This window comes from Periplaneta americana, chromosome 8 (assembly GCF_040183065.1).
Source record: "Periplaneta americana isolate PAMFEO1 chromosome 8, P.americana_PAMFEO1_priV1, whole genome shotgun sequence".
Taxonomy (NCBI): domain Eukaryota; kingdom Metazoa; phylum Arthropoda; class Insecta; order Blattodea; family Blattidae; genus Periplaneta; species Periplaneta americana.
Window position 1 is genome coordinate 46,141,244 of NC_091124.1, and position 26,004 is coordinate 46,167,247.

Below are 26,004 nucleotides of genomic sequence, written 5' to 3' on the forward strand. Positions count from 1 at the left end.
CCATTTATCCGCAATATGCGGAAACCTAATCACGCAAGTGAAGTGACTAGACGTTAGATATATACACACAGACGTTTTGTACGTAAATCACTAGCAGGGTTAACGTAACATCAGTTGAACTATTAAGGATCCTATATTTGTCTGCTGTACTTCCTTATCATGAAATTCGTGTGTATCACAAGAGTAAATTCTAAAAATGATCGATTTATAACAATAGTCATCAATTAAATCATGCGATAATGTGATTCAAGGGTGGTTTTGCGTATATTATGTAGGATATATATTTAAAAACGACACCATGGATGAATAATATGATGAAAAGTTACAAATTTTTCCGTTTCAAACGCTAGAGGAGCTAATGTAGTAATTGATCTTGCTGCCACCTGTTTTTTCCCGGGATAACTAATTACTCCATGCGTGTAGCAGCACAACAAAATTAAAATAAAAACCACCAAAATTAAAATAAACACTATTGTACACAACTTCTAATACAGTTTATATACAACCAAAAAGGGATAGAAACGGAAAAGAAAGGTTAGATAATCAAAATTGTATTCTTTGAGTATTTAGTGTAAAGTGTATAGGAAAAATATGAAAAAAAAACTAGTTAGATAATTGAAATTATTATATTATTGTCTATTGTTTTACAATATATTCAATAACACTATTTTAAAAAGGTCCACAAACTTCACTGTTTGACATACACTGCATATACACTCAAGTACTACTTACATCCAGGTGCAGAACATTTACCTAGATTTTTTTTTTTGCAAGTTTCTGGTTTCCATCTTGTCTTCTCATCTGTCGAACCCTAAACGATAAGTGGAGAACTCTGTGGGTCTGCCCATCACGTAGTTACAATGTTCACCACCTGCGACACCGGACGCTGGTCTTGTTACTTCGGCCGGGCGAAGGTAGATGGTGTTGACCGCAGTTTCGCATCCTATTATATTAATCAATGACGACACACTTCTAGATCACAAGATTATGAAAGCATTTGAAAGTTCATTCAATTATCAACCTTTTAAATTTTGATTTGAGACTTGGCATTGATGTACAGATATCCAACGATTTAATCCTCATCGGTTCTATCATTAGGTAAGATAGAAAAAGGGAGAGTCTATGTATAGCATCTGTTACCAATAGCTATTCTTCAAGACTAAAGATGCGGTCAATCATCCAAGTTTTGACCACAAAATGGAGCTGCACAGTTCTGTGGTGACCATTCCCGGTCTTGACAAAAAAAAAATAATAAAAAACAGAAGAAAGAAGAAATAAGGAAGGAGCCAGAATGAAATGTGTGGCAAATAGAGTGTTATCTCATGCCTCTATGTTAATTTTCATTCAGTGCACATCTTAGAGTTAGTTACCTAGCTATTGAAGCCGCTAGCCTAGATATCTCGCAGCAATAGTTGCTTCATTTTAGTATATGTTTTGCTCATCTACATGTTATGTTAGATCATATTATGTTGTCTAAATATGAATATCTTCATGCTATATTGAAACAAAGTTCTTTTTAATTACCTATAGAAATACAAATATTAGTATTTTTTCACGAATAGAGTCTATAATTTTACCCATGGGCAAATGTAGTTACTGCCTCTTTGATTATTTAACCCTTTCTTACCTATAGATATGATATGGCAATAATTAACTTTATAGCATTTATATACTTGTGTGTTACATATGAAGGTAAATTTTGCTGGATAACTTCCATTTCAATACATTTTCATTAATATAGTTTTGTTTCAAATGTTGCCACTCCCGTAACTTGGTCACTGAATAGGTCCTAATACAGCTATTTGTTTCAACATGGATTGCTTGTAAATTTAATTTGGGTTAGAAAACGTTAAATGTTGTTTGGTCAAGTATCTGAAAGTAGGTTTGAACCTCATAACTGACATCAATAAGGCACAACTTATGGCGCAACCAAGTCGGGTTATAAAAGTGATAGATTTTATTTTTTTTATTTTTGATATTAGATTATTAACCTCATATTATTTGTATCTGCACTTACCCTATATAAAGTGTATAAAAGGTAAAAAAAACTGCCAAAATTATAATAATAAGCCGTGAGACGGAAGTTCTTTGCATAGCGTTCAATAGCAATGTACACTGTGTAACAGTACCTCATCAACAAACTTTGAGGAATGATAAGTCACACAGAGAGGATTATTTTCTTGTTAAGAACACATGCTCGATGATAAGTCCTTACATAAACAGTACATATCAACCTCTTGAACAAAATATATAGTGAAATGTAATTATCCTTTATACTTTTTTTTTTCAAATTGGAAAACATCATGTTTTTAACATTGGTAGTAGACTTATTTTTTATATATATATATCTCGACTAAACTTGAATGCCATTGCCAATGACCTTGCGCCTATAACAATTCACTAAAGAGACACAACAGCAACAAACGACTGCTTCAACAAACGTATCGGGAAAAGTAAATTTAATATGTATCCTCGTTTTCAAAAAAGTTAGACTCACAAAACAAATTTATTTTGTGAAAAAAAACCTTGACAGTTAGAGAAAAACATTATTTGGCTTTTTTCTTCAGTTTTTAAGGCTCTATTACTAGTACTTTTTGGCAGTTTATATCGTTTACACTCTATATACCATTTACTTTTATTTCTAATACAATCCTGACAATATCAATATCAGTCTATAATTATTATGTACGGCAAATAGACAATAAAATATTACATTACATTACAAATACAATTTTGAACTTTACTGATTGTTGATTGAGATTTCTGCGCAGTACTGAGTAATGGTGCTAATCTTCAGCTGAACAGAATTTTCAAGAAATCGAATCATTTGAAACGATACCTTTTAAGGACAATAGCCTGATGTAGAAGAATAGATGAAAGAGGAAATTAATGTAACACACTGAAACTGGGAACATTCAACTCAAGTGACAGAATAAAGGAATTCAACTTGCCTATTTCAACCATTTTCATAGACTGACTACATCTCGAATTCCTCCAAAGATATTTTAATATCGTCCAACTATAGAGAGACGAGGACATTCACCGTAGAGATCAATGAACAGTTTAATAATTGAGACTCTGCGTGCAATAACAGCTTAAGTTGAAAGCCCATGCTTTGAGAAAAGCAATGTCAAAGTTTTAGGACAATGTAGACATTTTATTAGTACATATACTCACGTCATTTTTTGTACATAATATTTTAGACGGTATAAATTATTTGAATCCAGTATCAATTTATAATTTAAACAGAACCAATTTTTAAATATTTGTAAACAAAATATGGTAAACATAAGTCATTATTGCATGGAAAGTGTGAGACCTCTTATATTAGAGTGCCTAGGCATTAAAATCAGTAGAAAGATTTATTTCACTAACACACACGAACTTTATTGCATGAATAATAAGAAATAATGGTACATTAAGACTTCAGCGTATCAAAATGATACATAATAAAAATTTTAGTCGATAAGCCTTTACATTTTTATGGAAATGTACTGTACAAACAAAATAACGTTTGTTTTAAATTGCTAATAAGAAAAACAGAAGATGCATTAAGAAAATCAATTCTGAAACTATGAAAACAAATGAAAACTTCTCTACTATAGTGTCAAATATTCTTATTCATGGTTACTTATTTCTCTTTCAGGATGATTTTCATCCAGCACTTGTTCAGAATCCAAAATATTTTTAAGAGAGCATGAATTTTCTGGTTTCAAGAATTTCAATAACGAAATAATATCATTTTTCTTTGATAATTTTGAGCCAGGACGAGCGGGATTTTTCAGATTGTTCTTTTTTTTGGTGGTATATTGTTCTTTTTTTTGGTGGTATATTATGTCTTACTGAAAAACTGAATGGGTGGAAAACGGTATTGTAAGTATATGATACTGCCAAAGATCCTGATGTATAAAACATGAATGTAACGTATGTCTGTATTGTGAATTTTGAACCTTTCGACTTAGCACAACACTTCACATAATCAACTCTCCTGTCATTTAAAGTCAATTAAATGAAATACAACTTTTACAGTCGATGGAGAAGACATGGAAGATTATGAAAATGGCATCGCCGGAATAACGACTTGAGTGAAGCTGTTATTACACCCAGTGCCTCGATTAGTCCACAAGTAGGAACAGTTCAACAGACAAGTCCTTTGTTGACGATTACAACTTCTGATATCATAATCATCATCATCGCCATCATCATAATCATCCTCATCAATTTCACTGATGAGCCAGCCATATTTGGAATGTTACGATATTAGGAATTTTTAGAAGAAAAATTCGTCACTTCAGTACTTCGCACATTTTTCATTTTGTTGTGTTTATATTATTTTCGAGATCTGATAGTCGTCCATTTATGGATATGCCAGTTCCTTTGTAAGCACTGTATTATTCTGTCTGAACTTAACTTCGGAATAAATGTGTTTCAACTTCGAAGTATAGTACGTAATAATCTTAATAATCCATATATCCTTTGGGAGAACAAATCTAAGGTAATTGCTATTCTAGGTCAGACAACTGTAATTTTGATTTAATTCTTTCGACTGACTTATCAGAATTTGAACCCGTAACCTTTACAATCTCTGCCGAATTAGTCGATATTCAGTTATGTTATAATTGTACATGGGAAACCGTATACACCAACTACAAGTAATTCTATCCTTTAACCTTCTAAGCTTGTTGGTGTTAGGTATTAAATTAATTTGAGGTTAGCTGTAGACATATCTGTTAAAGGGATGACATAAAATAGTCTTGTTATTGAACTGTTGTTAAAATTGAATGTGAATTATGTTGCTTTGGATTAATTTATAATGTTGTCCTGTTATGAAATATATTGTTCTTTTTTTCTTTTAGTTATATTGGGTGTTTAACCTCTTACCGCATAGGACAGTCTTGCGCACACCGGTTTAATATTCAAATAACTTAAGTAGTTCTTTCTTTCTCAACTGATGTCACATATGGTCAAATCCAATTCTTGACAGTGTGCCATATCGTCCCAGTATGCAGTTTGAAATATTATTTGCTTATATTATAAATTATATGAATATAAAACCGATATGTGCCATATCTGTCCCAGAATGCCGTAAGGGGTTAATTCATTGCTGAGTCAAGTTCATGAAACTGTAACTATTTTGTCCGCCGTGAAAATAATCCATGGCACGTCACAACCTACATCAGGGATAATACCAAATTACTTACGCAACCTTCTGCCACAGATATTGTTAATAACACATGCTGCAAATTAGCTATGAAAAAGAAGTGATTTTATGTAGAGATATCAAATCACAAGAAGTAAAACAGCTTGGCATAGAGGTTCGCAAGAGAAGTTTGAAAACGAATGAAAACAAGACTCTATACGAGTATACTTCTCCGTAAAAATTTTAAGGCACATGTGTTCTTTTATTAGAAAGGAAGTTTGTAATATATTATTTTATCAACGTAAGTGCTCTTCGAAGAACATAACAGAATAAAAATATATGCGAAACGTGATTTTTCGTAGAAGTCTGTCCTAGTGGAATTGAGTTTGTAAAGCTTGGAAAGATACTGAGAACGTGAAATATGCATAGCCTCTGCAATGTATATTTCGTAAAAAGGAACAAACACAAAACTCAACTGCAAACCCATCAAATATACATACGCTGTAGTTCTTCTAAAGCTGTAACATTGGAAGAAACTGCATTCGGTACTATTCGATAGTCTACAAGTCTGTAGATTCAAGAACACAGACGTTTATTTATTATTATTATTATTATTATTATTATTATTATTATTATTATTATTATATTATAATTATAACTGTTCATAGTCAATTATTGACGGTATATTTAAATTTACGTATTTTAGAAACATAAAGAAATCAAAGCCTAGGTGTATAAATCTTTGAAAGAACAATGTTGCCATATAGTACCGAAGCCTACACCATACGAAATTGCAAAAGAAAAATAATCGTGTATAATGAATGGTTTTAATTGCACAAAAGAGAAATATGGATTTTCTACAAGGAATAAAAATAAAAATAGTAACATATCTCACCGATAAGAAGTCACTCAATTGTTTGTAAAACGTCCTCCGTAAAGAGAGAGAGCGGTGTACGGAAAATAATTGATGATGTGATTGATTATGATATTATTTCTGTAATTTATTTACTTATTTGTTTGCTTCTTTCATTTTTTATTTATTTATTTATTTTTTAATTATTTATGTATTTATTTATCTCCTTATTGAGTTATTTGTTTATATAAATTAAGTTACTACTTTACCTTATAGGTTTATCTAAATTTAAATAAATATGCAGTCTACTAGTCGTTAAAACTTAACTGAAGAATATTGCTGGAGAACCTTTTAAGTGTAGTGTAAATATTCGTAATTTAAATATGTATTGTATTGATAAAGGCTGGTTGAGTGGAAGAGAAGGCCTTATGGCCTTAACTCTGTCAGCGAAAATAAAACATTATTATTATTATTATTATTATTATTATTGTTTATTTATTTATTTATTTAGTTATTTATTTGGTTATTTATTTATTTATTTATTTATTTGTCTATTTATTTGCCTGTTTATTTATTTATTTGCATGTTTATTTATTTATTTAATTATTTATTTATTCATTTATTTATTTATTTTTTTTTATTTATTTATTTATTTAACATATGTGCACACTATATTTCTCTCCACACTTTATATATAACAGAGTAATTCACGAAGAAATGTCATTAAAATGTCATTACTCCAGGATACTTCTCTCGAAACCGCTTTGAATAAAAATGTCATGAGTTAAGCAGCTATGGATGTTTATTTGGTTCAAATGAACGCATCACTATTAATCCCTCACTACCATATGATTTCCTGTGGCATAACGTTATTTAAATAAGCCTATCGCTCATATATAAAGATGGTACATTGTAACAGTAATAAATATGAATTATTACACTCGAGAGAAAATTAAATACAGAATAAATATGGGAAATTCCTGCTATTATTCGGTTAAGAAGCTTTTGTCATCTAGTCTGCTTCCAAAGAAGCTGAAAGTTAGAATTTATAAAACAGTTATATTACCGGTTGTTCTATATGGTTGTGAAACTTGGACTCTCACTTTAAGAGAGGAGCAGTAGGTAAAGGTATTCCTGCGGAGAAGTAGACACCATTGGAAACATTCACAAACGCTTGAATATGTCTTTGAAGATAAGACCGAACCATGGCCTTTATCTTTAGGAATTCTGAAGGGGAAATTCTGGGCTCTGAAGGAATAATTCTGATTGACACATTGCCCACTGCTGAAACAATAAAGTCAGAAGTTTGCGTCATGACTCTAAAGAATCTGCATGTTCGTTCACATAAAGGTGTCAAAAAATTGTCCTTCAACATAAAAATGCGAGGCCACACACAAGTTTGTACACCCCTCAAGAGATCACAAAATTCTGATGGTCTGTCTTTCCTCATACACCCTACAGCCCGGATCTTGCACAATCTGATTACCATGTGTTTGGTCGTCTGGAAGACGTCATTCTCGGCAAAAGATGCAACAATTACGATGAGTTATCTGAAGTAAAGACGTAACTGATGGGTAGACTAGCACAGTGGTACCGCAGTGGAATACAGGATCTTGCATCTAGATGACGCGAGGCCAAGGATTTTAATGGAGACTTTGTAAACAAATAAGCATTTGTAGCCAGTGAATTGGGAAGTAACGTGCTATATTTACAATTTCAATAAAATAAACCTCGAATGATAAAGATGTGGCACATTGCTAAATTTATTGAACGATCCACATAACATTAATGCACTCGTTATAAATGTGGAAATATGTGTAATTAAATAAAGGGCTGCATACTTTAATGAAAATTAAATTAAGTCTCTAAACCTATTATCTCATTCACAAATAAACTTAATCGGAATAATCAGCACAACCGGAAATTAAATATTCCAATAATGTTGGCATTCTGGCTGGTTTCATTTGAGTTCTTTATGAACCACTCTTTCATAAAGTGAAGCACAAATTGATTTTAAATAAAACTTCAACAAAACAGCTCAATAAAAAAAATGATTCGCAAACTCAACATGCAAATTCAATTACAGACATTTAATATAAACCCAACAATTTATTTTCATACTGTCACGCAACTCTGGCAATTTTCAGTTGTTCCAACTTTTGAAATCTTCCTTTTATAAATGTGCCAAGTTGAACTAGAATTTCACTATCGCTTTCAAAGAAGTCTTCTCACTTTCTCTCTTTTCTCTTGTTTTCTCTCCCTCCATCTCTCTCTAACTCTCAATCATGGCGCAGTCTGGTATGACAGATCTGTAGGCTGTTTTCTCTTTTACCCAGCTTAAGACATGTAGCATTTCAATGTTGAGATAATGGCAATATTTCAAAGCCTCCATCTCGAGGCCTTTCTCCTCTTTCTCGAAGTTTGGGCTGTTAGCCCGTCATCTCCAGAATGCCTCCATATCTTTTGTGTCGTCTATCAACACTTCCTCTACTTCGAAAGATAAGCATTTCTCTTGTTATTCTCAAATTTCTATCTGATGCAGAATTTGACACGTAATATTTATATTCTTCATTGAGCCCCTCTTCTTTCTTCACGCTTCTCAGCATCTTCAGCATTGGTATTAAATTGTAACAAAACTAACATATAATTCAATTTAAATCCTGTCCAAATTCAACGTCGCAAATTTCTAGCGCAATAATTAATAATAGATCCCTATTAGAAACAACAACAACCAAATTTCTTGGCTTAAAAATCGATAATGTGTTAAATTGGAAAAATCATATTAAAGAAATTACCCCCAAACTAAATTCAGCTTGTTTTGCTATTATATCTAGCCTATGCAAAAGATAGTAAATATCAATACCTTAAAAACAATATAGGCTACTTTGCATACTTCCACTCGGTAATGTGTTTTGGAATAATATTCTGGGGAAATTCCACAGATAGTAACAGTATATTTCTATTACAAAAAAGAGTAATTAGAATAATAGTAGGTGCCAAATCTAGGGAATCGTGTAGGACTATTTTCAAAAAACTACAAATAATGCCCATGGCTTGTCAGTATATTTTTTCATTAATAATCTTCCTCTTATGTAATCGTGAAAACTTTGTAACTAATTCAACAGTTCATAGCATAAATACACGTCAAAAAATAACTTTCATACTCCATCGGCAAGTCTATCATGCTATCAAAAAGGAGTGCGTTATATTGAAGTAAAAATTTTTAATAGCCTCCCTATCGATATAAAAAATGAAACTCAAAACATAAGATTATTTAGGGCCAAATTAAAGAAGTACCTAATTTCTCACGCCTTCTATTCTGTAGGTGAATTCATGACATTCAATAACACTTCATGAAATTGTTACTAAAACTATGTGTTTTACTAGTAGACTATATTGTAAATCTCGTATGTATATATTTGATCTAGACTGTGACTATAAATTAAGACTTTATAATAGTATTAAGTTTTTTGACTTGTTCCATATTCTAGCTGTAAAGCAATGTATGAATATCATGGAATGTTAATAAATACAATACAATACACTCTACTCCTTTTCCTTCATTAATCTTTTTTTCAACAAAATTTTTCATTAATAAATAATCTTAGCGCCTGTAATATTCCTACTTAATTTATACAAATGTTTCATTTCATAACTTCAAGCATAAAATAACTATTTATTTCAGTTAAATTGAATTTAAACAAGGCACATATCAATCTACATACAAGAAGGGGAAGTTTAAAACCAGTATTAATTACATTTTAGCTTTTAATCTCTCACCGCCACCCATCAACTGAAACCCCAATATTATGATACCTCAATCTGAAAGGGTATTCATTTGCTAGTACATCTCATTTGTTTCACATCTTTTGTTTTCTATCGTCGCCTGGCAATATGGATTGTTGTCGTTTGACAAACAGATCGAACAGTATCTAAATCACTCACAGTCTCAGTTTTGCTTTTCCTCTATGGCTTTCACAATCATACATCTCAATATTTTAACAGCTTGACGTTGTGAAATTTGTAATTGCGTTGACTCAGGTAATGTTTAAGTCTTAACGTTCGTTTTGCACTGCAACAGTATAAGCATTCAAATCAAAGGCATAGCTTTGATAGATTGTAAACATTGTGACCAGTGTCGCAAACAGCGTAATCCGTTTTGTGAATTGACTGCAGACAGTGTAATCTGTTCTGTGAATTGAGTAGAAGCACTACCAATACTCTTGGCTTAGATTGGCATTTCGAGCAAATACTTTACTATAATAATACCGGACAGCTATCAGTTCTGAACGCGAACGGCGCAGATGCTGCTACCTAGGCGGCAGGGTGTGCTGAAACCCGCGAAGCAAACCGTAAGTTACTATAGATTGTTGCTGGGCTAGTAAATAGTTTTATTAATGAGTGCTGTGTTAAAATTTCAGGGTGTATATGTGCTGTTTATAACTGCTACAATTACAGCATTACAAACTGCTCCAAATCGTACTCTCGATTTCCGAGGGCTCACAAAACGTGAGTCAACAAAATTCTTTAGTAGGCCCAATGCCTCGTCTCTGTGTCGATACTTACTTACTGGATTTAAGGAACCCGGAGGTTCATTGCCGCCCTCACATAAGCCCGCCATTCGTCCCTATCCTGAGCAAGATTAATCCATTCTCTATCATCATATCCCACCTCCCTCAAATCCATTTTAATATTATCTTCCCATTTACGTCTCGGCCTCCCTAAAGGTCTTTTTCCCTCCGGCCTCCCAATTAACACTCTATATGCATTTCTGGTTTCGCCCATACGTGCTACATGCCCTGCCCATCTCAAACGTCTGGATTTAATATTCCTAATTATGTCAGGTGAAGAATGCAATGCGTGCAGATCTGTGTTGTGTAACTTTCTCCATTCTCCTGTAACTTCTTCCCTCTTAGCCCCAAATATTTTCCTAAGCACCTTATTCTCAAACACCCTTAACCTATGTTCCTCTCTCAAAGTGACAGTCCAAGTTTCACAACCATAAAAAATAACCGGTAATATAACTGTTTTATAAATTCTAACTTTCAGATTTTTTGACTGCAGACTGGATGATAAAAGCTTCTCAACCGAATAATAACAGGCATTTCCCATATTTATTCTGTGTTTAATTTTCTCCCGAGTATCATTTATATTTGTTACTGTTGCTCCAAGATATTTGAACTTCTCCACCTCCTCAAAAGATAAATCTCTGTGTTGATAGAACAATAAACATTAGCTCTTTTTATTTAGGCCTATTAGAATAGAAGTTAAAATGTACTGTATTGGAAATTTTAAGGTTTTACCAAATTAAGTTTTATTGTTATACACATGCCTTCACTAATTATTACAAGCATCAAAATACTACCAATTTTATCTTTTCAGTTTTCAGCAATGCGTATATAAAGCGATATTGTAAATTCATTCTTAAATTTAAATTATGGTTTATCTAACGACGCTCGCAACTACAGAGGTTATATCAGCGTCGCTGGTGTACCGGAATTTTGTCCCGCAGGAGTTCCTTTACAAGCCAGTAAATCTACTGACATGAGCCTATCGCATTTAAGCCATCGACCTGGGCCGGGATCGAACCCGCAACCTCGAGCACTGAAGGCCAGTGGTATACCGACTACGCTACCGAGGCCGACTTCTTTCTTAATGTCAGAATTAATTTTGTCTCACTAAAGCCAAGGAAAAAAAGTAACAATTACGGAAAGTAACATGAAGTATGTAATATTTCTTATAATATACAGCTTTGATATAAAATAATAATGTTACATTAAATACTATTCAACATTTCTTAAGTGTCTCATATATTATTCCACATTAGTACCTCGCGTTTTAAACAATAGTTCGATTCCCGCTATGCTGATATTTGTATTTGTGGTCGTAATATCACACCTCTCAGTTAGATGTCAGCTCCGTGACATTTCGCACTAACGTCAATGCTGCTAGTATACAGCTGTCCGGTATTATTATAGTAAGGTATTTGTTTCAATGGCCATTGTGCATCCTATAAACGATTATTGTTCCTAATCAGACCAGTAGACTGGTGACATTTGTCAGTTTCTGAAGGGTGGATTATCGTTCCTCAACCCTCACAGAGCCACCTCCCATACCCAGACGAATACTTGATAAACCTCAAGGTTCGTAGTCCCAAGATCTTCCTATATTACCGTCGGATACGCTACTATCCTCAAAACTTCAGTCCAGCATATTTTATCTATGTAGATTATAGATAAAATGAGGGAAGTTGGAGTGTTGATGCAATGAAAGAGAAACGAGAGTGAAAGACTATTCAAGGTTAGATAAAATAAGGAATGTTATTAGGGAAGAATTAAACATCGAATCAGTACGTAATATAATAATATATAACAGAGAAAATTGAACTGAATATTTTAAGAGTAGAAGGGAAAATATGATTAGTCACGTTTTACTGTTTTTACAGGAGAGCAAGTTAAACGTTTTAAGACCCATTACATCTTATTGTCTTTGGGTTATTATTCTTCAAATTCTCTGCAATGCCTGATTTGTTCACCAAAAATTCCATCACGACCTGGCCGGTAAACTAACCCGTGCCGCATAGAGTTACAGAAACATTCTATTAGAGAAAGACCTTCTAGTGAAAGTATTAAATTGTCACTTTAAGGACAAATTTCCATCCTTAGAACCAGAATCGAACCCAGGGATCTCATGATTCGTAGTCACGAATGCTGATCGTTAGATCACGAAGCCGTATGTTATAGAATCTCCTTCTTATATAGTCACTTTTATTAATTGAAAGATAACATACCATTTGTTTATGCAACTAGCAGATGCCTTGATGCATCTAAAGGTTATATTGTATTCTACGAATGCTGCTAGAAGCATGGCCTTGTCATCTCGCGCAAGTTACATTGGCGGCAGCACGTGGAAATCTTACGGAGTAGACGCATTTTCGTCCACAACGCATCCAAAGTCATACTTCAACAACCGTGGAACCGAATTCTCTGGTAGTATCGCAGTTTTACTGCACTAATAAATTATGAAACAATATCGTCACATATTTGAAGTCTGATTAGTGTAGTATGTAGCTAGTAGGCGATGTATGCAATCGGGGGGGAAAGGAACTAGCCATCCTACTCCATTATCTTCTGGCTTAGTTGCCTCATGAGTGATGCCTTTTTGGTATCACTTGTGAGGCTCATACTTGTCTTCGGACAGTTGAATAAATAATAATAATTCTCACATAAATTTACGAAATATACATTTGAAACTTAAATGATTGCGGAATAAAGCGCTTCATAAAAACATACACCGTATTTTATTATTATTATTATTATTATTATTATTATTATTATTATTATTATGTTACTATTATTATTAGTACTATTACTATTATTACTATTTTTGTATTATGTTTTTGTTATATTTGTGCTGAACTGTAATTGGCCACTGGCTATTGTACAGCACATTAAATATAAATAAATAAAAATAAATAAAAAAAATTATTATTTTTGTTTTTGTTGTAAATATTATTGTTATTATTGTTGTTGTAAATATTATTGCTATTATTGTTGTTGTAAATATTATTTTTATTCCTATTATTATTGTTGTTAATATTATTGTTACTATTTTTATTATTATTATTATTAATGTTACTATTGTTATTATTGTTACTATTATTATTGTTATTATTGTTGTTAATATTATTATTATTGTTGTTAATATTGTTGTTATTGTTAATATTATTGTTGCTATTAATATTATTGTTGTTAATATTATTGTTATTATTGTTGTTAATATTATTGTTATTATTATTTTTGTTAATATTATTGTTACTATTATTATTGTTGTTAATATTATTGTTACTATTATTATTGTTGTTGTTAATATTATTGTTATTATTGTTTTTAATATTATTGTTACTATTATTATTGTTGTTGTTAATATTATTGTTATTATTGTTGTTAATATCATTTTTACTATTATTATTGTTATTATTGTTGTTGTTAATATTATTGTTATTATTATTGTTGTTAATATTATTGTTCCTATTATTGTTACTATTATTATTATTAATATTAGTATTATTAATATTATTATTATTTTATTATTATTAATTATTTATCTAATCTGACAGGATTAAGGTCATAAGGCCTTCTCTTCCATCCCACCAGATAGCACATATAAATACAAAAAAGAAATACAGACGATGGTGAAAATAATACAAATTAAATTAAAGCCCTGTAGAGGGCCAACAGGGTCAAAAGAACACTATAGAGCTCTCATCGAGCTAATACAAGAAAAAAGAGAAATAAAAACAGAGATAGCAATATAGTGATAACTGATAATAATAATAATAATAATAATAATAATAATAATAACAATAATAATAATATATACATTACATATTAATTGTAAATTTTACAACAGCATAGTTACAATATTTACTATATGTCATTATTATTATGATTGTATTATTATTATTATTATTATTATTATTATTATTATTATTATTATTACCGTGAAATGGGAGGACGAAGCCTAGAGCTCCATCTAGCTGACTGTGAGAGAACTACAGTATTGCGCTGATTCTCAACTAGACGCATTACCAACCGACCGCACTAAAGTTCGCAGAGTATCCAGTTTTCGAGCATCCAACCTCCACTCGACCCTAGATCAGCCTCCTCCGTGCGTCGACAGCCAACGATCGAAAAAATTATGGAATGGAATCATGATGTAATGGAGATCGCACGGAATGAGGTTGATGCTAATAAGACGTAATGGTAGAACTATGAGAAAAGTTCCATCTGCGAACTTGTCCGCCACAATAAAATTGTTACTGTGGATTTTTCAATTATAAATCTCAGGGCTGACCGGATTTCGAACCCGGACACCTGCATGACAGTGTGATGGTTTAGACTACACAGCTACCATGGGGAAATTTGCCTCATTCTCTTTTATTGCTTAAAAAGTGAGAAGATTTTATACAAGTTTCTGGATGCTAACAGAAGAGTTTTGAATTTAGGTATGGTTATAAAACAAGAACAGAAAAATTCTTAAGAGAATACAATAAAATAATACGGGTTATAATCTTTCGGTAGTTCAATTTATTTAATATTAGGGCCTATTTAGCGACTGTATATAGTTAATTGTTTAAAATTCTTAGTAAGTCCAGTGAAATGTTTACAGACCTTAAATTAATGCGCATATTAGTACCGCGCCGTGGCGTCGTGGTCTAAGGCATCCTGCCTAGGACTCACGTTACGGAATGCGCGCTGGTTCGAGTCTTCATGGGGTAAGAAATTTTCTCATGTAATTTCGGACAGTGTATGAGACCGGTGCCCACCCAGCATCGTGATGTACTTGGGGAGCTATGAGAGGTAGAGAAATCGGTCGCGAAAGCCAGGTATAACGGCTGGGGGATCATCGTGCTAACCACACGGTATCTCATCCTGGTTGGATGATCGTCCACCTCTTCTTCGGCATGTGAACGTGAGGCCAGCAGCCGGCTGGTCGGTCTGGGCCCTTCAAGGGCTGTGGTGCCATGGATTATTATTATTATTATTATTATTATTATTATTATTATTATTATTATTATTATTATTGGGGTACAATTTCATAGGTGACACTGGAAGAAATGCACTTATTGAGAAGTCTCTTTATACGGGAGAGTCTTAACCATCCGATTTTTACTCTTGCTCAATTGACGTCCATTTAATTCCCTCCGATGTGTCAAATGAAAGAATTTCAATAATAATTATCCGCTTTTTATATAAATCGTTTCTCTCTCCATTTGTGTGATAATGAAATCACATTTTTTTTAATTAATTTCAGTTATTTTATAGGAATGTTTTAAATATCCAACAGAACTCATTCCATATTACTGCTTCGTTAATTTTCTGGAAAAGAATGGAATTCCAAATACGCGCGACATTTTAGTAAAGTGACAGAAAAATATGCTCTGAATGCATAGGATAGTTTTGAATTATCATGGATGTCGTTTTATTTCAGAGTTAGAAACAAAAAAAAAACAGTTCTGCTAATGAGTGTTACTTTCTGCTTGTTCACGAATTAGGATGTCCATAATCATCCCAGAAAATCTTATTCTCGCATGATAAAATGTGATTATTTGAAGAAATAGTGATTGCTTTATAGAGGGTGATTCACTAGGAAAGGAAAAAAATTTGGGATGTGGATTCTGAAGTCATTTTGAGTAAAAAAAGTTCATATGAACATAGGTTCTTTTTCGAACGATGGCGGAGCTAGATGCATTTTTTTTTTTTGGTAAAACGTCTCGCCCCAATGTGAATCAAACGTTACCATATGATGCTGACGTGAAATATGAGACAAGATCACGGATCGCAATGAATGACGTAACATTGGAATCTTCATTGTGAGTGATGTGGATTAGATAAGTTCATTCACCTCACAAACCGAGTGGTGGGGCATTACAAATGTCCAATGACCTGCCCTTGTCTGATGTAATGACACAGAACCCGCACGTAACACAAATACACTATCGCTTATCAGTTCACTGCAGTTCATTCAGCTACCTACACTACAGTAGTTATACAGGTACAGTTATCGGAAGTGTTAAGTTATGTTTTTCAAGATGCCTTATAAATTTTCGACTACAGAATATGCCGATATTGTGTATGTTTATGGTTTGTGCGATGAAAGTTTCTTGCGTGCCGTCGCTGAATATGAACGAAGCTTTCCGAACACAAGAGTACCATATCTATGGGGTTGGAAGAAAGACTTGATATACCGCTCCAAGTTTAGGAGGAAAGAAATTCAAATGAGAACTCAAAAAGTGTATTTTCAGAGACATGTTACACCACATTTTCTCATATGCACAAGTTCGATGTAGTTGTCTGCCCTAGAATTTCCAAGGAAATTCGAGCAAACATCTTTGAAAGCGCGCCATGCCATTTTTTTTTTGTACGTAACTGAAAGTTTTTCCTCAAACAAAGAGTGGGCAAAAATTTGCGAATTTGAAAATGCCCTCTTTTAATTTTCCTTCATTCAAACCGGTGAACTCTTCTCTTAAATACTGAAAACCACACCCTTGTTTGTTCATTGCATAGACCTCACTTTGAACTGTTAATTTACTGAATAGAAGGGACCAATATATCTTTATTTATTAGAAGCACAAAACAACATGTCAACTATCATAAGAAACAGAAAATAGGTCATAAACTCATAAAATGCATTAGCTTTTGTTTTGGTTTACAATTCCCAACCCGCGCTAGATGTTTTCTGGGAGAGCGCTTATCGAAAAGTGAAATCATATTATATCTTAAAAACCTTACGCGATACGAAGAAAAGAAACGCATTTTCGGATTCAGCGCACACCAAACCATAAGGGACACATTGTTTCAAGTCTGAACAAAATTCTTGTTCAGTGTAATAAAACGAAGTGCTCAACTTGGAGGGAACAAGACTGTACACATTCTTGTGTGCGGTTGTGTGGCGTCAAGTTGAAGTTTCAAGTTTCGCCACGACTTCACTAGCCTTTGGCGGGTTATTCTTGTGACCGCTAAAAAAACATTCGTTTCAGCATCATCAGACACTTCCTTTGATGTCACTGTCTGTTGTGTGCAGAAGGAATGGAATCTCTCTTACATTTCTATACCTGAGTTTCTGCCAAATCCATTTAATAAAAGATACAGAAACTCCTCTCTAACTGCAAGTCGTATTAATTATACTCTATTAAATATAATAAACACCAAATTGCTTCAGTCTTGTTTCTTGTTATTACTTCCATAACATGACTAATGACTTTTCGTACCTTAGTATCAAACAATTATTTTCCTTTATTAACGCATCCCAGCCGTATTAAATTATTAGGCTATACCCGAATTTTGTAATAAATGTATACTTTGTTTCGCAATGTCTGACAGGAGAAGTAAATATTGCCGGCGGAGAAGAAGAGAAGTATAATTGCTATTCAAGAAATGGCAGATGTCTCATTCCAGACCGCCAAACTTCAAGTCAAGCGTGGAATACGATCTCTGTCGTCGGTTAAATAGCAATTATACTTCTTTCCTCCTCTGCCAGGAATGTTTACTTCTCCTGTCAGACATTATGGAACAAAGTATAGTGTGACTAGTGTGACCACCTTTCAGTTAAGTTTAGCCCTGAGAAAAATAGTACTACTGTTTTTATTATTCTCAAATCTCAGTAGTCTATATTTATATTTACTACTAGCCGTACCCGTGCGCTCCGCTGCACCCGATAGAAATAAATATAAAGTAATTACATAATTAAAATAGGACATTTGATCCAGGGAACATTCGTGTTTGATAGAAGGATAAATCGTTTAATATGTTACTTAATTTAAATTGTATTCAAATAATTAAAATGCGATCATTTTGGTCCAGAGACACTCATTTGGTGCAATGACAATTCCTTTAACATGTTTCTTAATTTTTATTACATGCAACCATAGTTTAATGAACATTGACATCATTTAGATTTAATGTGTATATTTTATTTTACTTGTTATAGATTTCTATTGAATTATGGTAATAACTTAATTTTAACGCTTGTTTTCTACGTATTCAGTAAATGGAGCTTGGCCCACTATGGTTCTGAACCCTTCAAATAACTTAAATTATATTATATAATATTACATATTATATTATATTATATTATATTATATTATATTATATTATATTATATTATATTATATTATGTTATATTATATTATATTATATTATATTATATTATATTATATTATATTATATTATATTATATTATATTATATTATATTATATTATATTATATTATATTATATTATATTATATTATATTATATTATATTATATTATATTATATTATATTATATTATATTATATCAGAAGTTACTGTAATAACATTATAGCATTATGTCCATCTAGAGAAACTACACTTTCCAATGGTGAAATAATAATTAATTATACAAATCGGTTAATTTAGCTTCCGATATCACTTCATACAAACACAGAAACATTCTCTGTAGGCTATCTTTCATAGCATTCGATTGTTGCTGTCCAAGGCCCCTTATAGACGAAGTCATTTGTTTTTTAATTCGTTACACGGCCTTAGATGGCAGTTATTTTAATTTTAAAACTCATTTATCTCATTAAATATTAGTCCTATCAAAATTTGTCATGGAATAAAACTTATCGAACATTATTTTTAAAGAAACTTTTGTTATGTAACATTTTTCACAAAAATCAATAATAAGCGAGATATTTCGATTTATTTAATTCAGGTCCCCTTATAACCCCCATTTTAAATAATGTATTTTGAATGCCATATAGCCTAAAATCTAAGTTACAACGAACTTAATTTATATTCCAATTTTCATCGAAATCCGTTCATCCATTATCGCGTGAAAAGGTAACAAACATACAGACAGACAGACAGATATACAAACAAAATTTTCAAAAAAAGCGATTTTCGTTTTCAGGGTGGTTAATTATATATGTTAGGACCAATTATTTTTGGAAAATCGAAAATTACCAGAAAAATTTCGGCTACAGATTTATTATTAGTATAGATTGAAAAATTCATAATCATTTAACCCATAATTCCGAAATCGGAACATAGGTTTCCATATCTAGAAGGAATTTAGTTACATTATTTGCCGACGAGGAAGGGAGCAGAGGTAAAAATATGCTCATTGCCTCAAACACCATCTATAGTCAGTCCCAGGAATGTGTGAAGTAAGTTTGCGCATATGGGCTGAGTGAATGGGCGGAGTCTATCTGTGCAGGAGTGTATTGCGGGAAGTATCATCTTTAGGCCGCTAAGGGGCAAGATGTTCGTGGTAGCAGATGGTGGAGAGATTTCTTAATGTCTATAGATTCCCTCCCTTCAAGCTCGCTTCGTTCAAGCAATGTCTTCCCCAGAGCTGTCATCGATCCTAGCTCTCCCACATACCACATGCGCAAAGGTCTTGTTTTGTCTTTCTACTCTAAAGATTTCTGGGACAGAACATAGTATGCAACTAAGATATTACTATGACAGGAGGCTGTAATTTGTGTTTGGAATTCTTTAACGTGACGGAAAACTCCTGGCGGGGGTAGAACGCTTCGGATCGCCCAACTTCAAGTCAAGCGTGGAATGAGACCCCTACCATTGGTTGAATAGCAATTATACCTCTCTCCTCCTCTACCGGCAATGTTTACTTCTCCTGTCAGACATTATGGGACGAAGAATAGTTGAGGCTCTACCGATAAAAACTCCAACTGCGACCTTCTTCAAAACAAATGTAAATATGGACCTTTAAATTAAAAAATTTCAGGCCTGACCGGGACTCGAGACCGGACTGGGATTGTCTACTGCATAGAGCCACTTACTTCCGCCCAGAAAGACGCTATGCTGCACGCTTTGTACACAATTAATTGATTAATCAATTAATTAATTACGTATTCACTAGACCTGGACAGACAACCGTACGCATCGTATCGCTCTAACCTAAACAAAACACTGCAGGCTGTCATATGAAGCGTGAAATTGCTGTGCTGCCATCTACAGTACATAAGTGTAAATTTCTAGGGCGATCACAACGCTATCGTCTATGTAATTCGTATCATCCTAATCTGAGAGCTATTTTTTTTTTATTATAATTACAATTGAATCACAATATCGAGAAATCCCAAATGTCAATTTTTTTTACGAAATTTAGTTATATATGATTTCGTATTCTAAACATGTAGACGCGTGATATTATGAAGAGAAACTCCACATATTCCCATCAACATTCATTTTAGCTAAAGTGTTAAGAAAAGAATAATTTGAGCACAAACGTAGGACCTGAGATGATTTTTGTATCTCCTGAAAAGTTTAGTTTTCTAGACATGTAGGGCTTCTCAATATTCCGGTTTAATTGTTACAATAACAAAACCACAAAAATACGTATTAAATTAAATAGAAACAAAGATGCATTGAAAAAAATGTGTAAGCTATTATTTTCACTTACATTGACTCATATTTAATTGTTGAACGACATACACTTTCCATTATGACGTGAATGGATGCTTCGTATTCTACAAAAGCACAAATATATGCCGTCAGATCCATTATAATTTATAATTTACGATCGCACCTTTTAGTCTTTTCACATACGTTCAATTTGAAGATCAATTTCAATAGAAAAATTCCCTGACTAATACTGCATCGAAACATTGCGTTAGAATGACAGCCACTAGCCTCACTGTGCGTCGAGCGTCAAGTAGAAAAAATGAACACATTCGATATAATTATTCTTCTGTTTGAGTTTAATAGAGAAGCAAAGGCAGCGAAGAGGGCTCGAAACTTTTGTGCCGTGCACGAGGAGAATGTATTCGGAGAAAGCACTGCAAGAAAATGGTTCTGTCGTTTCAAGACACAACACCTCTTGTAAAAATTAGTGTCCAACCAAAGAAGATGATGTAATGTGTTTACTGGGATATAGAAGGCGTCGTATACTATAAATTGCTTCCCAAGAATATAACAATATCTGCTGAAATTTACTGCCACTTTGCTTTTAATCTTTCATAAATATACATTTACAAAACTATTAAGGCAAGATATAACATTAATTATTGAAGATCAAAATGGTTTTAGAAAAGGCAGATCATGTGCTAATGGTTATTTCAGCTTAAGGCTTATATTAGAAAAACGAAGAGAATTTAATCTAGGACTACATATGGCTTTCATGGATTATGAAAAAGTTTTTGAAAAATTAAACAGAGAAAAACTATTAATTATACTGAAAGCAAACAAGATCCCATACCAAATATTACAATCTATTTATAATATGTACAAGAACACAAAACTTGCCGTTGAAGTAAATAATCATCTAACACATTTTAAAACTAATAACACAGATGTACGACAGAGATGTCCTCTCTCGCCTCTGTTTTTTATAATCTGCATGAACTCTATGGTATGTAAATGGCATTTCCAAAACCCAAACAGAGGCTGTGTTCCCATAAACAGACGGACCAAAATAGAAACAATCCTCTTCGTGATGACCAGGTTCTATTGGCACTTCATAAGATGATCTCCAAAAGTCAAAATATTCATTAAACACAGTTACAAAAGACTGTAACATGATCATTTCTGTAGAAAAGGCAAGGTAAACATCCAATAAGAAGTAAAATCTGTATTGAAAACAGAATTCTAGAACAAGTGAACACATTTAACTAATTAGGATTCCGTCTTTCATATTAAAAAGAAAAGGATATCGATACTAAAATAACTAATTTTGTAAAAGTTATTTTCATTATCAATTCAGTTTTCAAATCTAATTTAGTACAGAAACATACAAGATTAAAGATGTACAACATTTTAGCAGAACCTACATTAGTCTATGGATCAGAAGCCTGGACTTTGACCAAAAAAAGATGTTCACCGTGTAACTACCAAGGAAATGAAATTCATGAGGAAAACGGCGCGTTACACACTTTGGGATAGAAAAAGAAATACAGAAATTTTGGAAGAATTGAACGTCCAACCTATATTAAATACTCTTCAAATCTATAGAGTTAATTGGAAACAGCATGTCGAGAGAATGCCAACAGAAAGACGGCCAAAGGCAGTGCTACATCACCGTCCTTCTGGACAACGATCTGTTGGAAGATCATTAAAAAGATGGCATGAGACTTTTGAGATCGCAACAGACCACTAGATCTAGTGCTTGAATTGGATGATGATGATGATGATGATGATGATGATGATGATGATGATGATGATGATGATGTAAGATATCAACTGATATAAAGATTTATAGTGCATTTACTACGATTACGTTCATTTTTCTTTCAAAACAGTTTCCTAAGAAAGGACATTACTGTTCCTGCAACTTAAGATTTCACTATTTTGCGAACCTCGTATATTGCACAAGCCCTCGCATCTATGAAGTGAAACTTTGCTCATGGGTTGGATTTGCAAAGTTTGGAGCACGTGTTGAGGTTAGATAGACGTCGGCTGATTTTATGCTACTTGATACAATTTGCTCGCAGTCAACACGGCGAGGTAAAAGTGGAAGTACTCCAACTTAGTTCAGCCAACTTGCATAATGCTCCCCCCTCTTAACCTTCCTCCTCCAATCACTTACTACACCACGAGGTTCTCAATTAACTTGTACTTTCTTGTCTCTCGAGATTGCCGGTCGTAAAACTTGGTCAATATCAACATGGGAAGTAGAACATTGTGCTCTTCCGAGGGATAATCTAATATCGAACGCTAGCTAGACTCAGCCAATGTTCAATTTACATTTACAAATTACTGCACTTGACGTCAATTCTGAACTACAGATGTTGTTCATAGACAAGACATAGACACGAAAACTATATACAAATGGAAAAAAGTGACAGCAGATTTGATAAAACTTCTAGGCTATAATTGCTCGTTGAATCAGTACAGTAATTAGGTAATGGAATTAGGATAAATAAACATACTTTGCTGGTGAAATAATAGAACAAGTTCCGAATTAACATACCCAGGAAATTCATTTGCAGTAAATAAACCTGATCCAGACTTCAAATTGCAAAAATTAATAAAATTAATGGAGTTATTAGAAGACAGAAGACAGTGGATACGAAGTTAAGACTACACAACATAACTACAAAAGCAGCACTCAGTGTATTCAATTATAGTGTTCTGCCCAAAGGCAGTTCTTTCACTGCAAATCCAGCATTCTTCAGTCTTTCCTATTTTCTACCTTCCTCTTAGTCTTCCCATATAATCCGTATATTTTAATGTCGTCTATCATCTTCTTCTGCCCCGAATTCTCCCCCGTTCACCATTCCTTCCAGTGCATCCTCCAGAAGTCAGTTTCTTCTCAAGTAGTGGCCCAGCGAATTACTTTTTCTCTTCCTGATCAGTTTCAGCATAATTCTTTCTTCACCCACTCTTTCCAACACAGCCTCGTTTCTTATTCCGTCTGTCCATTTCACACGCTCCATCCTTCTCCATATTCACATTTCAAATGCTTCTAGTCGCTTCTCTTCACTTCGTCATAATTTCCATGTTTATATTCCATATAATGCTACATTCCACACAAAATACTTCACTAGTCTCTTTCTTAGTTCTTTCTCCAGAGGTCCGCAGAATATGCTCCTTTTTTATTAAAAGCTTCCTTTGCTATTGCTGTTCTCCTTTTCACTTCTTGACAGCAGTTCATGTTACTGCTTATAGTACATCCGAAGTATTTGGAACTGTCCACTTGCTCTATTGCCTCGCTTAGACTCGGATATGAAAGCGAAATTTGGATATTAAATAAACGAAATTCACAGAAACTTGAAGCAGCTCAGATGCCCTTTGTAAGATCGTTATTGGGTATAACGAGGTTGGGCCATAAAATAAATATAGATATCTGATAAACATTACAAGTTCCTAGTACAACCGAAGAAATTCAACAATATCAGTAAAGAATCGTGTACAAAGAATGGTAGAAGAGAGACTCCAAGATTAGCCTCAGAATATATACCAAGAGGACACGGAGATCAAGGAAGACAAAGACGTCGATGGAGGGATCAAGACCATCTTTTTTATATTATTATTATTATTATTATTATTATTATTATTATTACAGTTCGATTATTTAGTCCTAATAGTCGCCGGAGAAGTGCTCCTGGGTCAGGCGAGTCCATTTAGTTACGCCAAGGGGTGTTTGGGTTAGCCTCTCACTTGCCTTCGGAGCGATCGGATGTCATGCGTGCGGTAGTGTTGTATGTTTCTAGTAGATTTAAGCTGTACTGCATTCTTTTACCAATTGCTCGCCCTTATCTCTAATCCGGAACTCTCCCCACTACTCCTATTACTTTCCCTCTTTCGCGTCGCTGAGCTGTCAGGACTAAGTAATCGGTCTGTACAGATCACATGGCCTAAAACGAAGTTCATGATGATGAAACATAATTTGCTATAAGATTTAAGTCCTATGAACGGAATATTAGGCCTATGCCATACTACTGCAACTGTAATGTAGCAAAATTTGAAGTCTGAATAAAAGATTTTCAAATCATTGGGTAGTCCTCTAATTTTATTGAGTAAATAGCCCCGCTCAGATGGCACAGGACGTTCTGTGCTCAACCTTGCTTCGCATGTCACATGACAGCGTGTGATTCCAGATGCTAATGTTATTAGTAGTTAGGCCATGAACTAATGTATCTTGTGTGACCACGCCCAATGACGTCACCCTACTTCGCTATAGGCATTAGGGCACCGAAATTTCGTGTAAAATTATCCGTGCCTCGCGGGTACCCTCAGTAATATCTCAGCAGCAAGAGCAGCTACAGGTCTGTGTGGCCACTCGTTTGATTTACAATCACGAGTTATCTATCTATCTATCTATCTATCTATCTATCTATCTATCTATCTATCTATCTATCTATCTATCTATCTATCTATCTATCTATCTATCTATCTATCTATCTATCTATCTATCTATCTATCTATCTATCTATCTATCTATCTATCTATCTATCTATCTATCTATCTATCTATCTATCTATCTATCTATCTATCTATCTATCTATCTATCTATCTATCTATCTATCTATCTATCTATCTATCTATCTATTTATTTATTTATTTATTTATTTATTTAATCTGGTAGAGATAAGGCCATCAGGCCTTCTCTTCCCCTCTACCAGGGAATTACAACTACAATGCAATGTTAATGTAATGATAGGCACGTGTGATACACTTTGAGGGATCATGGTGAAAAATTTGTTGTGAGCTTGGACTAATTTCGAAATGTCGCTTCATATGAAGGGGAAAAATCTGTTGCTTGCCCTTCATGAATTACAGCCCTTATCATAGATCTATACTCTCCATTTGTAAATCAAAGCAAAAATAAAACATTCAAACCAATACAAATTTATTTTCATTCCCTAAACTGGGTGACATATTCTGATACTGTACAGCGCAGAATTTTTATATTTATCTGCTGTAGGTGTACAACGAACTGCACGGTTTCGAGGGAGGTTTCGATATAAACTCATTAGCAGTTCCCTTGTAAATACATTTAATCGAACTATTATTACATATAT

The 26,004-nt window shown here is 33.4% G+C and overlaps 1 protein-coding gene across 1 annotated transcript in view; it reads left to right on the plus strand.

Moving 5' to 3' along the window:
• Positions 1 to 26,004, plus strand: part of LOC138704705 (uncharacterized) — a 597,313-nt gene that overhangs the window by 258,590 nt on the left and 312,719 nt on the right. The gene's annotated exons all lie outside the window — the stretch shown is intronic.